Raw genomic sequence first — 22,212 nt, 5'->3', positions numbered from 1 at the left:
GCGCGCACTGCGCCCGGCCCGCCACAGGGGTCGCTGGTGCTCAATAGGACAAGGATATCTCTACCGGCCAAACCCCCCTAACCCGGATGACGCTGGGCCAATTGGGCGTCGCCCCACGGACCTCCCAGTCGCGGCCGGCTGCAAAGTTTCTCATTAACGCAAATGCAGCTCAGCTGTCTCATTCCCTCTTCATGTGCATAGCACTGGAGCAGCCTGTTGATCCCGATGGCTAGCTGACTACACTACCACTTTTGCAAGGTGAAGTTGACCAGCCTAAACTGCAGTAAAACACTCATAAGCATCTCTTTTCATTTTATTTTCTATCTTTCATAGGTTCAAAATTATGTTTTTGACTCTGTAACTCACATTGTAATACATTTTTCTCATTTCTTCTTCTTCTATGGTATATTGGCGATTGCACAATTTAATGTGCATCCCACCACCTACTGTGCAGGATGGAAACACGATTTCCCCCCAAAACGTAACAAACTACCAAAAAAATGTACTAAACTACCAAAACTTAAATAAATCAAACAACTACTGTTAAAAAATAAACAGATCTGATCAGATCTGATCCCTACACAGGCTTAAGGGGTGTCATGACTGTCCTGTTAGGATCCAAATAAGTCAGAATAGCTTTGCAATAAATAACTTCAACCAGACCCCTGTCTCACCCACGGACCGGGGAGGAGGGAACTGGTGGAGACCTGTTTCTGATCTATTAAGTGTGTATGTTTATCCTGTGCTACCATTTAATTAGCTAGTAAATAAATAATTAAGCCAATTTGTGTATTCAGTTTCTTAGACTTCTTTGAGACTTCAGCCATACAGTTTATAACTGTAGCAATGAAAGCCACACAATCCATATTTTGACTGGTAAGCAAACATTTACTACAGGCTGTGGTGCATCCACTACCATATCTTCACTAGCATCACTTGTTTTCTCAATTCTTTTAAATGCCTCCGCATAGGAAATGTGATTGGTCGCTCTAACATTTTCCACCTCAATCTCCTTCACCCTTACAAGGCACTCCAGTAACTCGGGATCATGTTCCCCACAACAATTGCAACTCTGTCGTCCTTCTATATGTAACCAATGTGAAATGGCTAGCTAGTTAAAGGAGTGCGCGCTAATAACGTTTCTATTGGTGATGTCACTCGCTCTGAGACCTTGAAGTAGTTGTTCTCCTTGCTCTGCAAGGGCTGCGGCTTTTGTGGAGCGATGGGTATTGATGCTTCGTGGGTGTCAGTTGTTTATATGTGTATAAGGTCTCTGGTTCGAGCCAAGGTAGGGGCGAGGAGAGGGACGGAAGCAACACTGTTACATTGGTGCCGTGACCCGGATCACTGGTTGCTACGGAAAATGAGGAGGTCAAAAGGGGGGTGAGTGTAACCGATGTGAAATGGCTAGCTAGATATCGGGGTGCGCGCTAATAACGTTTCAATTGGTGACGTCACTCGCTCTGAGACCTTGAAGTAGTTGTTCCCCTTGCTCTGCAAGGGCCGCAGCTTTTGTGGAGCGATGTTAACGAGGGTCCTTGGTTCGAGCCCAGTTTGGGGCGAGGAGAGGGACGGAAGCAACACTGTTGCATATACACCATTCTTCATTATACTGGGGCCAATTGCAGACACTTGAAACGGTCAAATACTTTACAGTTCTTACACTGCAGTGGTTTGGGACCGAAAGCTGTTACAGCGTATCTTACAGAACCAAGCTTCACATGCGTAGAAGATACTCTTTACCAAAAAATAACAGGACCTATAGACTTTCTTCTTTTTTCCATTCATCCAGCGGTTCAGATGCCTGGCACCAACAACACCAGGAATTCTCTTCAAGGTATTCAACCTGAACATCCGTCATCACCCCTGAGATAACTCCTTTGACGAATGCTTTACTTCTAAGTTCAAATCACTGAACTTCTGTTGCAGTCTTCCTCTATTTTTCAGAAATGCAATGAATCAAAATAAGACCCCTCCTGGTCAATCTGACAGTCCACTTTTCCCAGCGCATACTTGACAATTTTCGACACCTCAAACGGGTTTCCCACATATGCATCCCTACTCAACAAACACTTCCCAACAAGAAGAAAATCATAATTTATAGAAGTATCCTTCACTCCAATTTTACTCAATTTCCTTTTTGTTCCAGGTGTTGACACTATTGTTGTCTATTCAGGACATTCATCTTCACCAACTTTGCTCGACGTGCTACTTGATTCAAACTCAGCATCCATTTTTGCCATTTTACTTCTGTCATCTCATTTTGTTAAGGAATGCTTCCTTCTCCCTTCTCTCCAAGTTCCAACTCCCTTTGATGTCTTTCCAGTGACCCGATTCTCTGAGAGGAAACCTTTTTGTGACTTCTCATTGGTTGAGCAAACTGTCCATCTAAATCAAATCAAATCAAATTTATTTATATAGCCCTTCGTACATCAGCTGATATCTCAAAGTGCTGTACAGAAACCCAGCCTAAAACCCCAAACAGCAAACAATGCAGGTGTAAAAGCACGGTGGCTAGGAAAAACTCCCTAGAAAGGCCAAAACCTAGGAAGAAACCTAGAGAGGAACCGGGCTATGTGGGGTGGCCAGTCCTCTTCTGGCTGTGCCGGGTAGAGATTATAACAGAACATGACCAAGATGTTCAAATGTTCATAAATGACCAGCATGGTCGAATAATAATAAGGCAGAACAGTTGAAACTGGAGCAGCAGCACAGTCAGGTGGACTGGGGACAGCAAGGAGCCTTCATGTCAGGTAGTCCTGGGGCACGGTCCTAGGGCTCAGGTCAGTTGAAACTGGAGCAGGAGCATGGCCAGGTGGACTGGGGACAGCAAGGAGTCCTCATGTCAGGTAGTCCTGGGACATGGTCCTAGGGCTCAGGTCCTCCGAGAGAGAGAAAGAAAGAGAGAAGGAGAGAATTAGAGAACGCACACTTAGATTCACACAGGACACCGAATAGGACAGGAGAAGTACTCCAGATATAACAAACTGACCCTAGCCCCCCGACACATAAACTACTGCAGCATAAATACTGGAGGCTGAGACAGGAGGGGTCAGGAGACACTGTGGAGACACTTAATCTACCAGAAACTGCATTTTGTTAAAGCAACATACAAGGGATCCCCTCATTAAAAACGCATATTAAATGTCCACATGTATTCACCACTCCACATACAGTGGAGACCAACATTTAACAAAGCATTCAAGGTTGGCTAACATCCTGTTTCTGGTTGTTTTGGTTAGGGCTGTGGTACTCATGACATTTTGTCGGCCGTAATACCCAGAATAGTATATTGTCAACAAACATGGCACTACCCATAGATGACAAATAGCAGTACAACCTTTAAAAAAGTGTATAATCTATGCAATAATCGGAATGCATGATTTGTCACCAGTACTTGAAAACATGTGAATATAACTGTAAATACATTGTGCCATACATACATACTGTATGCTACAGTAGAAAGATGATATACAGAAAATAAGACACTTACTTTGATATGTCCAAAGTTATTATTTGTAAGGAAAACAACAATGAAGGCAATGTGTGCGCAAGCCAGAAAATTGGCCAGGGGAAAAATGTTTGTGCAAAGACTGCGCAAATTTCTGCATTCTTGATCTGTGGAAATACTGGGAAAGTGCTTGTGCTCTCCTTGAAAAGAGAAGTTTTAACTTGCAATGAATTGTCCGGCTTAGTAAAGCGTCAAACATAAATTGTTCACGATAATGAAATGGGCTACTTCTATGTGAATTAATGAGGAGGTGGATCACACCTCACACCTTGACATTTACAAGTTGAAACAATTCACACTGGGGTGGACCATTATAGATATTTGGAACTGACATGTGAAAAGGTTAAGGATTCTCAGTGTAGTACACAACCAAAGATTCCAAAACTAAAAATGGTGAAAGTAGTATCAAAAGTAGTAGTAAAAATAAACTTTATCTAGTCCTTGGCCTATATCTTAATCTGACTTTGGTGCAGGTTATGTTGTTCTTCACATTACTGTCTCTGGTAAACACACTATATCAAATAAAATCGGGGTTTATTTGTCACATGCACAGGATACAGAAGGTGTAAACGGTACAGTAAAATGGTTACTTGCATAGTGGAGTATTTTGTTAAGGCATGTAGCTAGCTAGCTAGCAAAACAATGAGCCATAATATTACTATACAGATCAAACACGTAATGTAAGCTAGCGAGCCAGCCAGCTAACGTTAGCTAGCTAACAGGACGCTTTAATTAACTTGCAATGAATTTCTGACAATTTCAGACTAATTTCTGACAAAATGAGAAACATATATCTGAAAATGCAGCTAGACTCTTAACCATGTACATGGATAAACACTTCTCCCTCTCTCATGGATGCCATGGTTGACCTTAATTTAAAGATGTAATCCGGAGACAGGTGCTTTATACAACAGCATTCTTTCTGTGTTCTCTTTTTGGACTCTACGCATTTGTCAATCATCTCTCTGCTTTCCTCGGCCATTCCACTGATTTCAAAAAACCGTATTCAGTGACAATGACACCGTTTCTTCCCCACCATTGTCACCAGAAGACTACAATCTGGTTTAAAAAATGTTTTAAACCTAAATCAGGGATTTTCTCACTGTCTGATTAATTTTCAGAGCGAATCAGCATGGCATGAGCATCCTCCAGAAAGTAGTCTATCACAACATTTTCCAACTGAGCTTTGTCGATAGCACTATTAACTACAGGGCAGTAATGTTGAGAGCAGTAGCAACACTTTTTCAGCTCTTTATGATATCACATTGTTGTATTTTTGTTAAGCCGCTCTAGACATGATTATACACACATAGTGAGCAGCTCATGTTATAGACGGAAGCATGCTACATGGTAGACCAATCTGAACTCATCTCTCGGCATGTCCAGCCCATCCATTATCTCAGCCAAACATAGCTAGCGGGAAGGTTCCTTTATTTTTGGCTAAACCAACTAGGCACGTAATAAAAAATGGGTATTTGTATTTACAGATGGCACACAAGTTTGTTATTAAGGCACATGAAAGTTCACATGTTTGAGAAGGAATTTCTGCAAAAAAAAAACGCATTTAATTTTTTTTAACTTAAAGCCTCTTGTGAAGTAGTGAGGTGCAACATACGCCTAGTTTCTTGAAACGGGTCACATATCTCTGATCTGTCTTGGAACATATGGGAATTTGCTCCAATTAATATGATTAATAGGATCGGACCCATTTTTTTTTAAATGCCTAAAATGACATACCCAAATCTAACTTCCTGTAGCTCAGGACCTGAAACAAGGATATGCATATTCTTGATACCGTTTGAAAGGAAACACTTGTGTATGGTAATGTGAAATAAAATGCCGGAGAATATAACACATTAGATCTGGTAAAAGATAATAAAAACAAAAAAAAATGCTTTTTCTAAAAAACAATTCTCCATCATCTTTGAAAAGCAAGAAAAAAAGCCATAATATAATATTGCCGTTTATGCGCAATTTTGATGTTGGCCACTAGATAGCAGCAGTGTGTGTGCAAAGTTTGAAATACTGGACAATATTTGCTATTTTTATTATCCATGGAACCCCTGGCCCAGGCAATTTGTCAATCGAAGGAAATAACACCAATCTCCCTAAAATCTACTGATCTCCCATTTTAAATATTTATAAATACTTCCTTCGATCAAACCATTGCTAGAAACTTTAACAGAATGCTAAAATCAATTCAATCCAACCTCATTAGTTGCAATAACATCCCTGTTGCTTTAACCAGCAGCATACCACCCTGCATACCACTGCTGGCTTGCATCTGAAGCTAAGCAGGTTTGTTCCTGGATGGGAGACCAGATGCAGCTGGATGTGGTGTTGGAGGGCCAGTAGGAGGCACCCTTTCCTCTGGTCTAAAATAAATAAAATACCCCAATACCCCAGGGCAATGACTGGGGACACTGCCCTGTGTAGGGGGATGTTAAATGCGTGTACTGACTCTCTGAGATGATTAAAGATCCCATGGCACTTATACTAAGAGTAGGTGTGTTAACCCTGGCTAAACTGCCAGTCTGGCCCTCAAACCATCATGGTCACTTAATAATCCCCAGTTTACAATTGGCTCATTCATCCCCCTCCTCTCCCCTGTAACTATTCCCCAGGTTGTTGCTGCAAATGAGAATGTGTTCTCAGTCAACTTACCTGGAAAAATAATGGATAAATAAATAAAAACTGGCAGAATATCTATTTGTCACACCCTGATTGGGTTCACCTGTCTTTCTGCTTATCTCTACCATCATCCCCTGTGCAACTATACCTATGTTCTCTGTTTGTCTGTTGCCAGTTCGTCTTGTCAGGTCTTACCAGTATGTTTTCCTGTCTTCCTGTTATCTCAAGATTCTGTTTCCTAGTTTACCTGGTTTTGACCATTCTGCCTGCCCTGACACCGAGCCTGCCTGCAATTCTCTACCTAAATGACTTTGCCCTGGATTGCATACCTCTGCCTACCCTTGGCCTGCCTTTTGCCTGTCCCCTGTTTGGTCAATAAACATCTGTAATTCTAGCTGTCTGCATCTGGGTCTTATCCTGAGTTCAGATATTATTGTCAAAATGAATATACAACCATGGCTGAATTTCTGTAGTTCAATGTTTCCCATAGCACCCCCTTCTGGCTATTGGGATCAAATGCATAGTGCGGTTTCAAAATGTATATGGAAAGGTAAGCGATCCCAGATTAAATTAACTAACTTACAAAGAGGGAAAGACGTAGGAACTTTCCGTACCAAACTTTAAATTGCATTTCCAGGCGCTAGCATTTCGCTCCGACGGAAATTGATTAAGACATGATTCTTCTGCCACCTTGCTGAATATTGAGAGAAATATGGTGTCTCCTATTGCCCTAGAAGAGGTGGTCTTCACTGATATATCCTTTAAACAATGTAAACTATGCTTTCGTCCTATTATTGCTCACACAAATTCTATTTGGCGCAAAATGTTAAAACAATGTAACTAGGAATCAAAATGGCATGCACATACTCCTTGCAATCTGGAGAGCGGCCTTTTACATCCCACCAATGGTCCCACCAATGGTCCAAATGTGGAATTCATACCCCTGCCGATATCACGGACAGTAATGGTTTGAGAACATTCCAAGATTTGAACATACCAGGCAACTATTTTGTTCTATATTTACAAATGAGGTCAGCTATTTTTTTTTATTTCACCTTTATTTAACCAAGTAGGCTCGTTGAGAACAAGTTCTCATTTGCAACTGCGACCTGGCCAAGATAAAGCAAAGCAGTGTGACACAGACAACAACACAGAGTTACACATGGAGTAAACAATAAACAAGCCAATAACACAATAAACAAGTCAATGACACAGTAGAAAAAATAAAGTCTATATACAGTGTGTGCAAACGGCAGTTTGGGAGGTTGGGGTTGTAGGCCCACTAATCTTTTTATTTTCCTGTATATATTTCATTTATTATTGCTCAAACTTTATAATGTGATCAAAATGACCAATGCTTTGTAGTTACACTATTTATACAAAGGTATGTGGACACCCCTTCAAATTAGTGGATTTGGCTATTTCAGCCACACCCATTGCTGACAGGTGTATAAAATCGAGCACATAGCCATGCAATCTCCAATGACACACATTGGCAGCAGAAAGGCCTTACTGAAGAGCTCAGTGACTTTCAATGTGGCACCGTCATAGGATACCACCTTTCCAACAAATCAGTTCGTAAAATGTCTGCCCTGTTAGAGCTGCCCCAGTCAACTGTAAGTGTTGTTATTATGAAGTGGAAACGTCTAGGAGCAACTACGGCTCAGCCGCAAAGTGGTAGGCCACACAAGCTCACAGAACGGGACCGCATTAGCTCGTAAATAATTTGTCTGTCCTCGGTTGCAACACTCACTACAGAGTTCCTAACTGCCTCTGGAAGCAACGTCAGCACAATAACTGTTCGTCGGGAGCGTCATGAAATGGGTTTCCATGGCCGAGCAGCCTCACATAAACCTAAGATCACCATGTGCAATGCCAAGCGTCGGGCTGGCCACCAAAGCTCGCCACCATTTGACTATGGATCAGTGGAAACACGTCGCCTGGAGTGATGAATCACACTTCACCATTTGGCAGTCCGACGGACATAGCAGCAAAGGGGGGGACGAACTCCATATTAATTATAGCAGCAAAGGGGGGGACGAACTCCATATTAATTATAGCAGCAAAGGGGGGACGAACTCCATATTAATTATAGCAGCAAAGGGGGGGACGAACTCCATATTAATTATAACAGCAAAGGGGGGGACGAACTCCATATTAATTATAGCAGCAAAGGGGGAACTAACTCCATATTAATTATAGCAGCAAAGGGGGGACGAACTCCATATTAATTATAGCAGCAAAGGGGGGACGAACTCCATATTAATTATAGCAGCAAAGGGGGACAAACTCCATATTAATTATAGCAGCAAAGGGGGGGACGAACTCCATATTAATTATAGCAGCAAAGGGGGGACGAACTCCATATTAATTATAGCAGCAAAGGGAGGACGAACTCCATATTAATTATAGCAGCAAAGGGGGGGACGAACTCCATATTAATTATAGCAGCAAAGGGGGGACGAACTCCATATTAATTATAGCAGCAAAGGGGGGACGAACTCCATATTAATTATAGCAGCAAAGGGGGGACGAACTCCATATTAGTTATAGCAGCAAAGGGGGGACGAACTCCATATTAATGCCAATCCTTGTAGAATGAGACGTTCAATGAGCAGGTGTCCACATACTTTTGGTCATGTAGTGTATGTGCCTTTTTTTCTTTCTTCTTCTTCTGAGTGGCAGCCCGCGGGTGCAATGTGGGAAATGATTCATTGAAAATATCCGAACAAAATATGAATGAATACTAATATAAATATTGTACCGCAATTACATTTTTAGGATGTTCTTTGGATGTTGTGTCATGGTACCGTGAAGGTTTTGTCTAGTTCCCTGTTTGTCCCGGGGACGTCCCTGAGGAAGGTCTTAAGACATACTTGGGACATTGTGTCATAGTCCCCAGAAGGTCCCTTAAACATAATTGGGACCTTGTGTCTTGGTCCCCTGGATGTTCTTGATGCTACCAGGTGTCCCAAACCATTATTCGTAAAGTAATTCAATTGTATGGGTGGGAACGTTTCTTTGTCACCATTAGGTGACGTCACCGGGAACTTGACAAAAACCTCAAGGGTGTCATGTAAGAATCTTCCCAACATGAAATAGTTCCCAATCATTCTGATTGTGTTTTGATTGTGACGTCATGTTGTAAAATTGTTCACAGCGGGGAAATGTTCCCAGTTTAATCATTGCACGTGCGTCTCTTTGTGCGGATGGCTGAGTTCATACGGGTCTCGCACACCCTCCCTCGCCCTTGATTTAGCTAGCTAGCTAACCATTAGCTGTCAGTTGGTCGAGATAGCTTCATTCTCAGGGGTGTGCAGTTGTTGCTTATTTGTATAGCTAAATAAACAAATATAAAAGCTCGGTTTAAGCCAAAGTATAAAAAAACTGTTTCACATCGCCACTAGTTACTCTGGATCAAATCAAATCAAATTGATTTCTATAGCCCTTCGTACATCAGCTGATATCTCAAAGTGCTGTATAGAAACCCAGCCTAAAACCCCAAACAGTAAGCAATGCAGGTGTAGAAGCAAGGTGGCTAGGAAAAACTCCCTAGAAAGGCCAAAACCTAGGAAGAAACCTAGAGAGGAACCAGGCTATGAGGGGTGGCCAGTCCTCTTCTGGCTGTGCTGGGTGGAGATTATAACAGAACATGGCCAAGATGTTCAAATGCTCATAAATGACCAGAATGGTCTAATAATAATAATCACAGTAGTTGTCAGGTCAGCACCTCAGGAGTAAATGTCAGTTGGCTTTTCATGGCCGGTAATTGAGAGTATCTCTACTGCTCCTGCTGTCTCTAAGAGAGTTGAAAACAGCAGGTCTGGGAAGGTAGCACGTCTGGTGAACAGGTCAGGGTTCCATAGCCGCAGGCAGAACAGTTGAAACTGGAGCAGCAGCACGACCAGGTGGACTGGGCATCATCAAGGAGTCATCATGACAGGTAGTCCTGAGGCATGGTCCTATGGCTCAGGTCCTCCGAGAGAGAGAAAGAAGGAAGAGAGAAAGAGAGAATTAGAGAGAGCATACTTAAATTCACACAGGACACCAGATAAGAAAGGAGAAATACTCCAGATATAACAGACTCACCCTAGCCCCCCGACACATAAACTACTGCAGCATAAATACTGGAGGCTGAGACAGGAGGGGTCAGGAGACATTGTGGCCCCATCCAATGATACCCCCGGACAGGGCCAAACAGGCAGGATATAAGCACAGCCACCACACCACTAGAAGGATATCTTCAACCACCAACTTACCATCCTGAGACAAGGCCGAGTATAGGCCACAAAGATCTCCGCCACAGCACAAGCCAAGGGGGGGCGCCAACCCAGACAGGAAGACCACGTCAGTGACTCAACCCACTCAAGTGACGCACCCCTCCTAGGGACGGCATGGAAGAGCACCAGTAAGCCAGTGACTCAGCCCCTGTAATAGGGTTAGAGGCAGAGAATCCCAGTGGAGAGAGAGGAACCGGCCAGGCAGAGACAGCAAGGGCGGTTTGTTGCTCCAGTGCCTGTCCGTTCACCTTTTTACTACTGGGCCAAACTACACACAATCATAGGACCTACTGAAGAGATGAGTCTTCAATAAAGACTTAAAAGTTGAGACCGAGTCTGCGACTCTCACATGGGTAGGCAGACCATTCCATAAAAATTTAGCTCTATAGGAGAAGGCCCTGCCTCCAGCTGCTTGCTTAGAAATTCTAAGAACAATTAGGAGGCCTGCGTCTTGTGACCGTAGCGTACGTGTAGGTATGTACGGCAGGACCAAATCAGAAAGATAGGTAATTCAAGCCCATGTAATGCTTTGTAGATTAGCAGTGAAACCTTGAAATCAGCCCTTGCCTTAACAGGAAACCAGTGTAGGGAATGAATTTAACTGCATCATTTTTGGACAGAAAATGTCCGATTTTTGCAATGTTACGTAGATGGAAAAAAGCTGTCCTTGAAACAGTCTTAATATGTTTGATTGATATCCAAATGCATATAGCTAGATATCTGCCATTCCGGGCATAACATGACAGGCTGCAGTAGCTAGCACAACTAGCTAGACTATAACTTTACCCACCGCCTCTCACATTACCCAAAGCCAACAGTACCACGGTAGCCTCTGCTGGAGCAATCCTTGAGTGGAAAGTAAATGGCAGTAATAGTTGATTTGGTTTTACCATGAAATATCAACACTACCACCCAAAACTTATATAAATAACCCATGGTACTGCAAGTTCGCCAAAATAATCTGTTTTTGCTGTCATTTGTCACTTGAGTGGCCTCTAATGTCGTAATGTGGAATTGAAGACTGTGTTGCGAGTGTGTCTTCCAAGTTTGTCGCCAGAATATTACCGAGGAGAAAGCAAGTCCTTGATGTAATTTATGGCAATATGGCCTTATGGCTTAATTAGTAGGTTGATAACAGAAATTGACAGTGAAATATTTGAGTGAACAGAATTTATTCCATGGTATAAGGGGAAGAGACATTTACATGCTATCCAACAGAGAAGTAACAGATATCAGACCAAAAGCATGTAAAACCAGCATAAACAAGTCACGTCTCTGCCATCTGCTATCTTATAGGAAGTGTGACACTTTAAAAAGCAAATCAAATTATTAGATACCAACAAAAACAAAGTCATACATTTCTGTATACTTCCAACCATTTAGGGTAATAGAATGAACTATGGCTGTCTTTACACAGGCAGCACAATTCTGAACTATTGGCATAAACAATTGGGCGAGACAGAAATGGGCTGCCTGTGTAAACACAGCCTATGTGGGTTCCTCAACCCTCCCTGAAAAAGGTGGTGAAATGTAGTTTATTTTCATTAAATCAGGGGTGTCAAACTCATACCATGGAGGGCCTCCGTGCACGTGTCAAGCTCATTCCGCGGAGGGCCGAGTGTCTGTGGGTTTTCACTCCGCCCTTGTACTTGATTGTTGAATTAAGGTCACTAATTAGTAAATAACCCCCCTCACCTGGTTGTCTAGGTCTTAATTAAAAGGAAAAAAACTCAGATGCTCGGCAAGGGGTTAGGCCTACAACACGCAGACACTTAGCCCTGCATGGAATGAGTTTGACACGTGCGTTAAATGATTACCCTATACAGCGCGTGTCTGACTTTATTATATAAGTAAACAAAGTCACAGGCTACTATGAGGTAAGAGTAAGTGCTAACAAAGTAACAAGAAGCAGACCTATAAACATTAAAAGGACAATAAGAAATAGGCTATTTAAGATAAAACAGTTAAGAAATCCTGTGTGCAACTACAGTGGCAAGAAAAAGTATGTGAACCCTTTGGAAATACCTGGATTTCTGCATAAATTGGTCATAAAATTTGATCAGATCTTAATCTAGGTCACAACAATAAACAAACACAGTCTTCTAATTACATGCAAACAATTGTACATTTTCATGTCTTTATTGAACACACAGTGTAAAGATTCAGAGTACAGGGTGGGAAAAGTGTGTGAACCATTGGATTGAATAACTGGTTGACCCTCCTTGGCAGCAATAACCTCAACCAAACGTTTTCTGTAGTTACGGATCAGACCTGCACAACGGTCAGGAGGAATTTTGGACCATTCCTCTTTACAAAACTGTTTCCGTTCAGCAATATTCTTGGGAAGTCTGGTGTGAACTGCTCTCTTGAGGTCATGCCACAGCATCTCAATCAGGTTGAGGTCAGGACTCTGACTGGGTCACTCCAGAAGGCATATTTTCTTCTGTTGTTGATTCACTTTGTGTTTTGGGTCGTTGTCCTGTTGCATCACCCAACTTCTTTTGAGCTTCAATTGGCGGACATTCTTCTGCAAAAATGTCTTGATAAACTTGGGAAATCATTTTTCCGTCGATGATAGCAAGATGTCCAGTCCCTGAGGCAGCAAAGCAGCCCCAAACCATGATGCTCCCTCCACCATACTTTACAGTTGGGATGAGGTTTTGATGTTGGTGTGCTGTGCCTTTTTTTTAGCAAAAGTGCTGAACTTTCTCCATTTATAGACCATTTGTCTTACTGTGGACTGATGGACATCAAGGCTTTTAGAAATACTTTTGTAACCCTTTCCAGCTGAGATCTCTTATGTTTTGAGGCATGGTTCACATCAGGCAATGCTTCTTGAAAATAGCAAACTCTCATTTTGCAAGTGTTTTTTATAGGGCAAGGCAGCTCTAACCAACATCTCTAATTTCGTCTCATTGATTGGATTCCAGGTTAGCTGACTCCTGACTCCAATTAGCTTTTGGAGAAGTCATTAGCCTAGGGGTTCACCTACTTTTTCCAACCTACACTGTGAATGTTTAAATATAGACAAGAAAAATACAATCATTTGTGTGTTATTAGTTTAAGCACACTATTGTTTGTCTATTGTTGTGACTTAGATGACGATCAGATCAAATTTGATGACCAATTTATGCAGAAATCGAGGTCATTCCAAAAGGGTTCACATACTTTTTCTTGCCACTGTATAACACATTGATGAGATTTACTTGACATGCTGAGCGAGACATATTGTAAGAACGGTGTGCTGGTGTTACAATATGATGGTGGCATTGCATGCATACAAAATAAAAAGCATACATGTTAATAGGGATGTGCATCTTTCCCTTTCAAGATGATTTGATACATATCTAGATACAGGGGCTTCGATATGATACAGTAACGATACATTTTAGGTTGAGCCTACCTAACGACACTGAGGATGATTACAATTAAACACGAAGCACATCCGTCGGAAAGCTCTCGGGTATAGTTAAGTGGAAGGGTACTGTTAGTCTTGTGAATTGTAAGCAAATTGTCGTTGAGAGACACATCAAGACAATCATCATTTCTTCAGACAAGAAAATGACCTCTGTCTTGTCAGTGAGGGCATGAACTCCGAGGTGGTGGTGGAGAGCAATTCCAAGAAATAAAGTCATTTTTTTTATTGATCAAACGTTCTATTCCAATTGCAAAATGATGTCATCTTCGGAACCACATACTCTGCGGGAGAAGCGGCACACTCATCGAGTTCCCGTGTCTCCGCCACAAGGCCGTGAACCTCGACTTCTGCCATCTGTAATACGTAAGCAACAATATGATTGAGTTGAGCATCTTGGTTGAGAACCTGGAACACACATGTTGCGTATTTAAGTGAGGCAACGACTTACAGAGCAAACAAAAACTCCAGTTGTCAGAATCCGTCTGAGCCTGGCGCCATTGTGATGAGTACACGACGGTCCATTCACTCAAATCCCAAACGTTCCTGAAGCCATTGCTGCAAAAAAAAAAATAAGATTTTGTAATATAGCCCTTGACATTCGTACCCGACAACTTTTGAAAAATGTTTTGTAGTCCGAGAGGGAAATGCTGTAAATTTAAGAGGACGATGTATTTCGAAAGGTGAGACGTTGAGGATTACAATAAATACCACTTTGATGTCATGCAAGCAAACAAAAACACCCACGAGTCTAAATGTGCACATTTCTACATCATAAAACTTATGTCATACACAGTGTCAACATGTATGATCACTCTGTTGTATGTACAGTTACAAGATGACATGGCGCCATACTCTGGATTATTCTGAACATAATGAGCCTATTTGTCTGTTGGGAAGAAAATCCACAGTGGAACACACCTGAATGCACTCATAAAGACTCCTTTCTATGCGCACCAAAATGACGATCTGCTACCCTGAATTGCATTGTGAAAGCCTAACACGAACATCATATTTTATAACTTCATTAGTCATGTTGATAATAAAACAAGCTTTCAAATGATGCCCACCTGACCCAGATTGTGATTTATAATGGACCGTTTCTCAACAGCGTAAACAACAACAGTAATTGTGTATTGGCGAGGACGCAGAGTTGTGTTCCAAACAAAAACAACTACAGGTGTGATTGCTCTAGTTCCTCAACGGCACAGCTAGGAGAGCAAAAAACAACAACAACCTTATAGTTGAAGACTCTTCTTTGAGTCATAAAAGTGTATTGAAATGACTTAGCAACCGTGCACACTTTGTAGAGGTGTGGCCACTTGGAGAAAGCAGTTAGTTCTCTCACTCTAACCCTTGTAATTCTGTTGTATATTATGTTGCACCTACCCCATATTTTCCAGGAACATTCTTTTGTTACTGATTGTATTCAGAGTATTTTCAGATTTCCTTAATATTTCTGCTTCTGCTATTGTTGTGTCCTCACATTTGGTCTAATAATTTCCCCATAATCTACAAACTGTCCTCTTTCAATTGCTACCATGGTTATGGATTTTCATATTTCTTCTGTAAGAAACCTTTCAATTTATCCCTATCCATATAGGTCAATTCCCACGAGTGTAAAGGGTTAATATACCACACTCCCCGGTCAGTGATGCTGTCCGAAAGTCCCAAATCAAGAATTATGTTGGTGACCATTGAAAAGATTAGCCCTTCAAGGGTTCAGCAATTACCCATTTGCTGAAGAGGTGGTTAGGTTAGGGCATACTGGTTTCCAGCCGTGGTTCTCTTTTCAAAAGGGCCTATGAGATCAATGCCCAGGCTAGACCATGCCCGTCTAACTTCGATAGGATGCATCACAGGGGCCCGCGTTTACATGTTATCATATAGTTGACACACTGCACTCAACCTTAGAGAATGTGAAAACATAGTACGTTAGATACAACAAACGCAAACACTCTTTCAATGTCATTTATAATAGCAAAGTTATAAAACAAGTTGTTTGGAACCTGGATGCTGATTGATTGATAGCAGGGACCCACCCATATTACCCATATTCCAAGGGTAATGCCTGTTAACAGTTCAGTTAGATTTATCAATGCACATCCGCACGAGCTCAGCCATCCCCAAAGAGACGAGGGTTATTGAACTGGGAACATTTTCACGCTGTGAGGAAGTTTACATGACGTCACAATCACAACACAATCAGAACGATTGGGAACTATTTCACGCTGGGAAGATGTTTACATGATACAGGGGGCAATGACACAACGTCCCAAGAACGTTCAGGGGACGTTTAGGAGACAAACCTCCAGGGGACCCGTACACAATATCCTGATGACTTTAGGCGACCATTTCATGACATCCCGGGGATGTCCTAACGACTCATTATTGTTCTCTGGGTTGTCCGTTTTTGTGGTCAGCCCTTTTGGTCAGAGGTTGTGGTTAGTAGATATGTGGTTGTAGTCAGTAGTTGTGTTGGTCTGTAGTTTTGTAGACAGTCGTCTGTTGTTGTCAGTTGTGTGCATGTGGTCAGTAGTTGTGTTGTCATTAGTTGTGATCAGTTGTATTTGTGGTCAATAGATGTAAGTAGTTGTGCGATTTTGGTTAATAGTAATCATTCATTTAAATATATAATATATATAAGTCAGTGCTTTTTGTGGTCAATAGTTTTGGTTAGTTGTTTTGTGGTCAGTATTTAGGTGTATGTGGTCAGGTGTTATGTCAGTAGTTGTGGTCACTGGTTGTGGTGTCAGTAGTTGTGTATTTGTCAGTAGTTGCATGGTTGTGGTCAGTCGTGTTGGTCAGTAGTTAAGTGCTCAGTAGTTGTAGTCAGCAGATGTGTGGTTAGTAGTTTTTGTGGTCAGTAGTTGTATGGCTGTGGTCAATAATTGTGGTAGTAGTTATGTGGTTGTGGTTAGTAGCTGTGGTCAGTAATTGTGGTCAGTAATAGTGTGGTTTCGGTCAGTACTTGTATTCAATAGCAGTGGTTAGTTATATTGTGGTCAGTAGGTGTGTCCAGTAGATCTGTTGTTGCGGGAGTAGTTGTGTTCCCCAGTTGTGTTCAGTAGTTGTGGTCAGTCATTTGGGTCAGTAGTTGTGTGATTGTGGTCAGTAGCTGTAGTCAGTGGTTGTGTTTAGTGGTTGTGTGATTGTGGTCAGTAGTTGTGTTGGTCAGTAGTTTTGTGAGCAATAGCTGGTTGTTGTAAGTAGTTGGTTGTGGTCAGTACTTGCAGTCAGAAGCTGTGGTCATTAGTTGTGCTCAGTAGTTGTGCGTGGATCCTATCGACGGCTGAAGCGCGAGGACCTGACAGACCGGTTGGACTCATACACTTGTGCTCCAATTTGCATGATCGGAGCACACGAGTATGCACTTTCAGAAACAGCCACGGTGTTTACTTCTCCTGGGTTAAGGACCAGATATGGGTCCCTGGAACTGGCATTGATATCTGTGGTGCCTGGATCTGCCACCACAGGCTTCGGCAGCACTGGGCAGAGGCTGGTCCAGAAGCGGAGCTCAGAGCAGAGCAACCTCCAGAACCTCTCCTGAAGGGGGCAGTATGGGCCATGAGGTATGCACATAATAGACTAGCTGGGTCAGAGGGATCACCAGCACCAGGGAGGAGATAAACACCTGTAGGTTACCAATAGCTGGTGGTCCCGGGGCCTTTGTCCATGTCGTCCGAGAGAGCACGACGGACAAGGAAGCCCAAATTGAGTGTCAGGAACTGCACAACGAAAGAATGAGCAAACATATCCATATTTTCAGAGAGACATATGAACCGTTTGATTGAAATTTGAGAAGTGTGCCAAGGACTAGGGTGTTACATTGTGTTATTGAATCATGACATCACAATCAAATTCTGGGTGACAATGTGCATCAGTACAGATCTGGCTCACGGTGATGTCATAGAAGATCTAAGTAAACCCTTGTACTAACTTGGGTATTATATCTGTCATAAAGCACCCCACCACAATTCAAAACAAATCCACAAATAGATAAATACACATTTGGAAACAATGGTGGTCCTGTGAGGCTCAGTTTGCAGGCTATGGTGCTTGCAATGCCGTGATAGTGGGTTTGATTCCCATTGTGGCCACCCATACAAGCATGTATGCGCGCACTAATGTCATTTGCTTTGGATGAAAGCATCTGCTAAATGGCACATAAATAAGAATATTACAACTAACATTTATGAGGGCCACTACCTAGCTTTTGTCAACCCAATAATAACACACTTACTGTAGCTACAATTGATTGACTTGACAATGACAGCATGGAGTTGGCAAGAGCACTAACAGATGTGGGACCATGAAATGATTGTTTTGACCATGAGACCAAAGCAAAGTAATCGTATCACACAGTATGACATCACACAGTATGACATCACACAGATACATCACACAGATACTATATGTTGATCAGCTACAGAAACCTATCCAAATAGGATACATGGACGTAGAAAGGGGATTTGTTGTCTTAATTGTTCTTGCACCAGGGAGTATAATACAACCTATGCTGAAACTATGGTTTCTAAACTAGATGACCCTATACACAAGAGGCATTTGACACCTTTTCTTTATTTGAAGCCTTTGTAGCGTAACATAGATGACAAATCACATGTTATGGGTGTGCGATAACAACGGTTATGTCTAGAGTCTCACCTTAACACCGCGAGGGACACGTCCACGAACACTGAATGATTAACTTCACCTTCACCAAAGAAACACTAGGGATATCAGTATTGTCTCCCACTTCCTGGACCTAGCAACAAAGGAAGCTTCAAGAAAAGTTGGGAAATTCAACCCCACAACTTTTGTCAGTCTCTCAACTTCCATATGGAAACTAGATAAATGCTTTAGGATGGTGGTTTTGTCAGGTGTAGGGAGAAGTTGCAACCTAGATTGTTGATCTTGGGTCAGTTTTGCATTCATCCCGGAAACCCCAAACTAAAGCTCCATAATTGTGTCAGATTAAGGTCTGGGGGAGATGTGTTAGAAAAAGATAGTGACACTTTATTTGGATAGTCCATCTGTAGATGCTCTTCAGATGGTCGTACAATCAACAAACTATCTGTTGATAAGCAACTGCTTGCTAAGGTTAGGGTTAGCCTAATTAAGAGTTAGGGCTAGAGTTAGGGTAAGGCTTAGGTTTAGTGTTAGGATAAGGGATAGGGTTAGCCTAATTAAGAGTTAGGGCTAGAGTTAGGGTAAGGCTTAGGTTTAGTGTTAGGATAAGGGATAGGGTTAGTAGAAAGTTAGTTGAAATGTTACTGATAGTCTGTATAGTATCAAAGATACTAGAACGAGGAGTGGATACAGGGTGGTAGCTCACCCACACTATCTGCAGGTTTGAGGCAAATATATGGACCAAATGTCCCCTCGTCTTCCAAAATTCAAAAGATGCGACCACTTGCGAAATTGTAATTTGTCCAATTGATCAATGACGAAAAATCAGGGCAGGGGAACAAAATTCCTTGTTAGTCGTCACATCCCACAGTCTGTTGACAGACGCTACAATAGCATTTATGTTAGCTCATATGATCATTTGATTGTTCAATTGCACACACGGTCCAACAGAAATTTGACTTCCGCTTTTAACCCAACTCCTCCCTCCATAAGACACATATGCAGTTGAAATCGGAAGTTGACATACACTTAGGTTGTGGTCATTAAAACTCGTTTTTCAACCACTCCACTACTGTCTTGTTAAACAAACTATAGTTTTGGCAAGTCGGTTAGGACACCTAATTTGTGCATGACACAAGTCATTTTTCCAACAATTGTTTACAGACAGATTATTTCACTTAAAATTCACTGTATCACAATTCCATTGGGTCAGAAGTTTGCATGTGCCTTACATGTGCCACAAGTTGACTGTGCCTTTAAACAGCTTGGAAAATTCCAGTAAATTATGTCATGGCTTTAGAAGCTTCTGATAGGCTAATTGACATCCTTTGAGTCAATTGGAGGTGTACATGTGGATGTACCTTCAAACTCAGTGCCTCTTTGCTTGAACATCATGGGAAACTCAAAAGATCTCTCGAAAGATCTCAGAAAAAAACATTGTAGACCTCCACAAGTCTGGTTCATCCTTGGGAGCAATTTCCAAATGCCTGTAAGTACCATGTTCATCTGTACAATCAATAGTACGTAAGTATAAACACCATGGGACCACGCAGCCGTCATACCGCTCAGGAAGGAGACGTGTTCTGTCTCCTAGAGATGAAAGTACTTTGGTGCAAAAAGTGCAAATCAATCCCAGAACAACAGCAAAGAACCTTGTGAAGATGCTGGAGGAAACAGGTAGAAAAGTATCTATATCCACAGTAAAACGAGTCATATATCGACATAACCTGAAAGGCCGCTCAGCAAGGATGAAGCCACTGCTCCAAAACCACCATAAAAAAGCCAGACTACGGTTTGCAACTGCCAATGGGGACAAAGATTGTACTTTTTGGAGAAATGTCCTCTGGTCTGATGAAACAAAAATAGAACTGCTTGGCCATAAAGACAATCGTTATGTTTGGAGTAAAGGGGCAGGCTTGCAAGCCAAAGAACACCATCCCAACCGTGAAGCAACCGTGAAGCAACCGTGAAGCAACCGTGAAGCACGGGGGTGGCAGCATCATGTTGTGGGGGTGCTTTGCTGGTGCACTTCACAAAATAGATGGCATCATGAGGTAGGAAAATTATGTGGATATATTAAAGTAACATTTCAATGCATCAGTCAGGAAGTTAAATCTTGGTTGCAAATGGGTCTTCCAAATGGACAATGACCCCAAGCATACTTCCAAAGTTGTGGCAAAAAGGCTTAAGGACAACAAAGTTGTGTGCGAGCAAGGAGGCCTACAAACCTAACTCAGTTACACCAGCTCTGTCAGGAGGAATGGGCCAAAATTCACCCAATTTATTGTGGGAAGCTTGTGGAAGGCTCCCCGAAACACTTGACCCAAGTTAAACAATTTAAAGGCAATGTTACCAAATACTAATTGAGTGTATGTAAACTTCTGACCCACTGGGAATGTGATGAAATAAATAAAAGCTGAAATAAATCATTCTCTATACTATTATTCTGACATTTCAACATTCTTAAATTAAAGTGGTGGTCCTAACTGACCTAAGACAGGAAACTTTTTACTGGGATTAAATGTCTGGAATTGTGAAAAACTGAGTTTAAATGTATTTGGCTAACGTGTATGTAAACTTCCGACTTCAACTGTACATTTTCTGGATATTCTATTCTGTATATTCTATTCTAGAATCTGAAAATTAGGTTGTCACTTGTTAACAGCTCCACAATCATAAATATATTTGGTAGCCCTTGACACTCATACCCGTACACTGGTTGAAAATGGCAGATCTGGGCACTTATAATTGCCTAAATTGGGCCGTAGTGGCTGTACAGTAACATCCTATACATGCAGTTAGAGCTCTGGCCTCACAGCACTGTATGGGTTTTGGTGACAGGCATTCTGAACTTAAATCCCGAGCGCAACAAGAAGTTGCCCCCATCCCGGTAATAGGGATATTTCTGCCCATTTTTTTGTTGACTGAGTGAGAGAAATGCAATAAATTAAAGATTAATCGATGTATTTTGAAAAAAATATTAGACGTTCAGGATTATATTTAATTACCGCTTTGATGTCATGCAAGAAAGCCAAAAGTGCACATTTCCTAATCATAAAACTCGTCATGTACAGAGGCAATGATTATGATCACTATCTTTGATGTACAGTTACGAGATGACATGGCGTCATACCCAGGGTTGTTCTGAACAGAATGAGCCTAAGTTTTGTTGTTGTAAAACACATTCGCTGGCGCACATGCGCCTCAATACACTCCTGACTCCTTTCTATGCTCTCCGACATGTCACTGTTTTTCTGAATTGCCCTGCGAAAGTCTGACACGGATCATATTTATAACGTAGCTAATCATTTTGGCAGTAGAACAGTAATTAACATCAATATTTTCAGATTTGGTTATCAAGAAATACGGCTTAAATGTAAAACGTGAATTCACACAACGTAACAGCATAATGTTTTGATTCAGTCGTGTCAGGTGAACTGTTGTGAACTCACCTTTGGTTTAATCATGTCCCCATTGGTCTGACCATTGTCAATGCTCAATAGAGCAACTGAAACTGTTCCCTTTCAATGCTCTTTAAGAGAACGTTCAATAGAGGGTAATCTATTCCAGGACAAAGAGAGAAAGTCCTGGCATGTCGTTACCTTTGGCTGAATGGCGATAAATAGAAACACGTTTAGAGGTTTCAGACTATGCAAAGAATAACTCTATGAGTAGGCAATGGAACCTCATTTGACCTCAGCTAAACATTTGATAAACGTCACATACAAAGTGCACAAAGAGGTGGT

General features: G+C 41.8%; 1 long non-coding RNA gene across 1 annotated transcript; it reads right to left on the bottom strand.

The window, feature by feature from the left end:
- Positions 1-11,583: 11,583 nt before the first annotated feature.
- On the bottom strand, positions 11,584-22,212 carry LOC118369003 (uncharacterized). Its single transcript, XR_004822490.2, has 3 exons — positions 21,919-22,212; positions 14,289-14,395; positions 11,584-14,194 (listed from the first exon to the last, which is right to left on the bottom strand). It is a non-coding gene; the product is annotated as an uncharacterized LOC118369003 (long non-coding RNA).

The sequence above is a fragment of the Oncorhynchus keta genome, chromosome 3, assembly GCF_023373465.1.
Source record: "Oncorhynchus keta strain PuntledgeMale-10-30-2019 chromosome 3, Oket_V2, whole genome shotgun sequence".
NCBI lineage: Eukaryota > Metazoa > Chordata > Actinopteri > Salmoniformes > Salmonidae > Oncorhynchus > Oncorhynchus keta.
The sequence above is the reverse complement of the archived record's forward strand: the minus strand, read 5'-3'. Positions and strand labels throughout refer to the sequence as shown.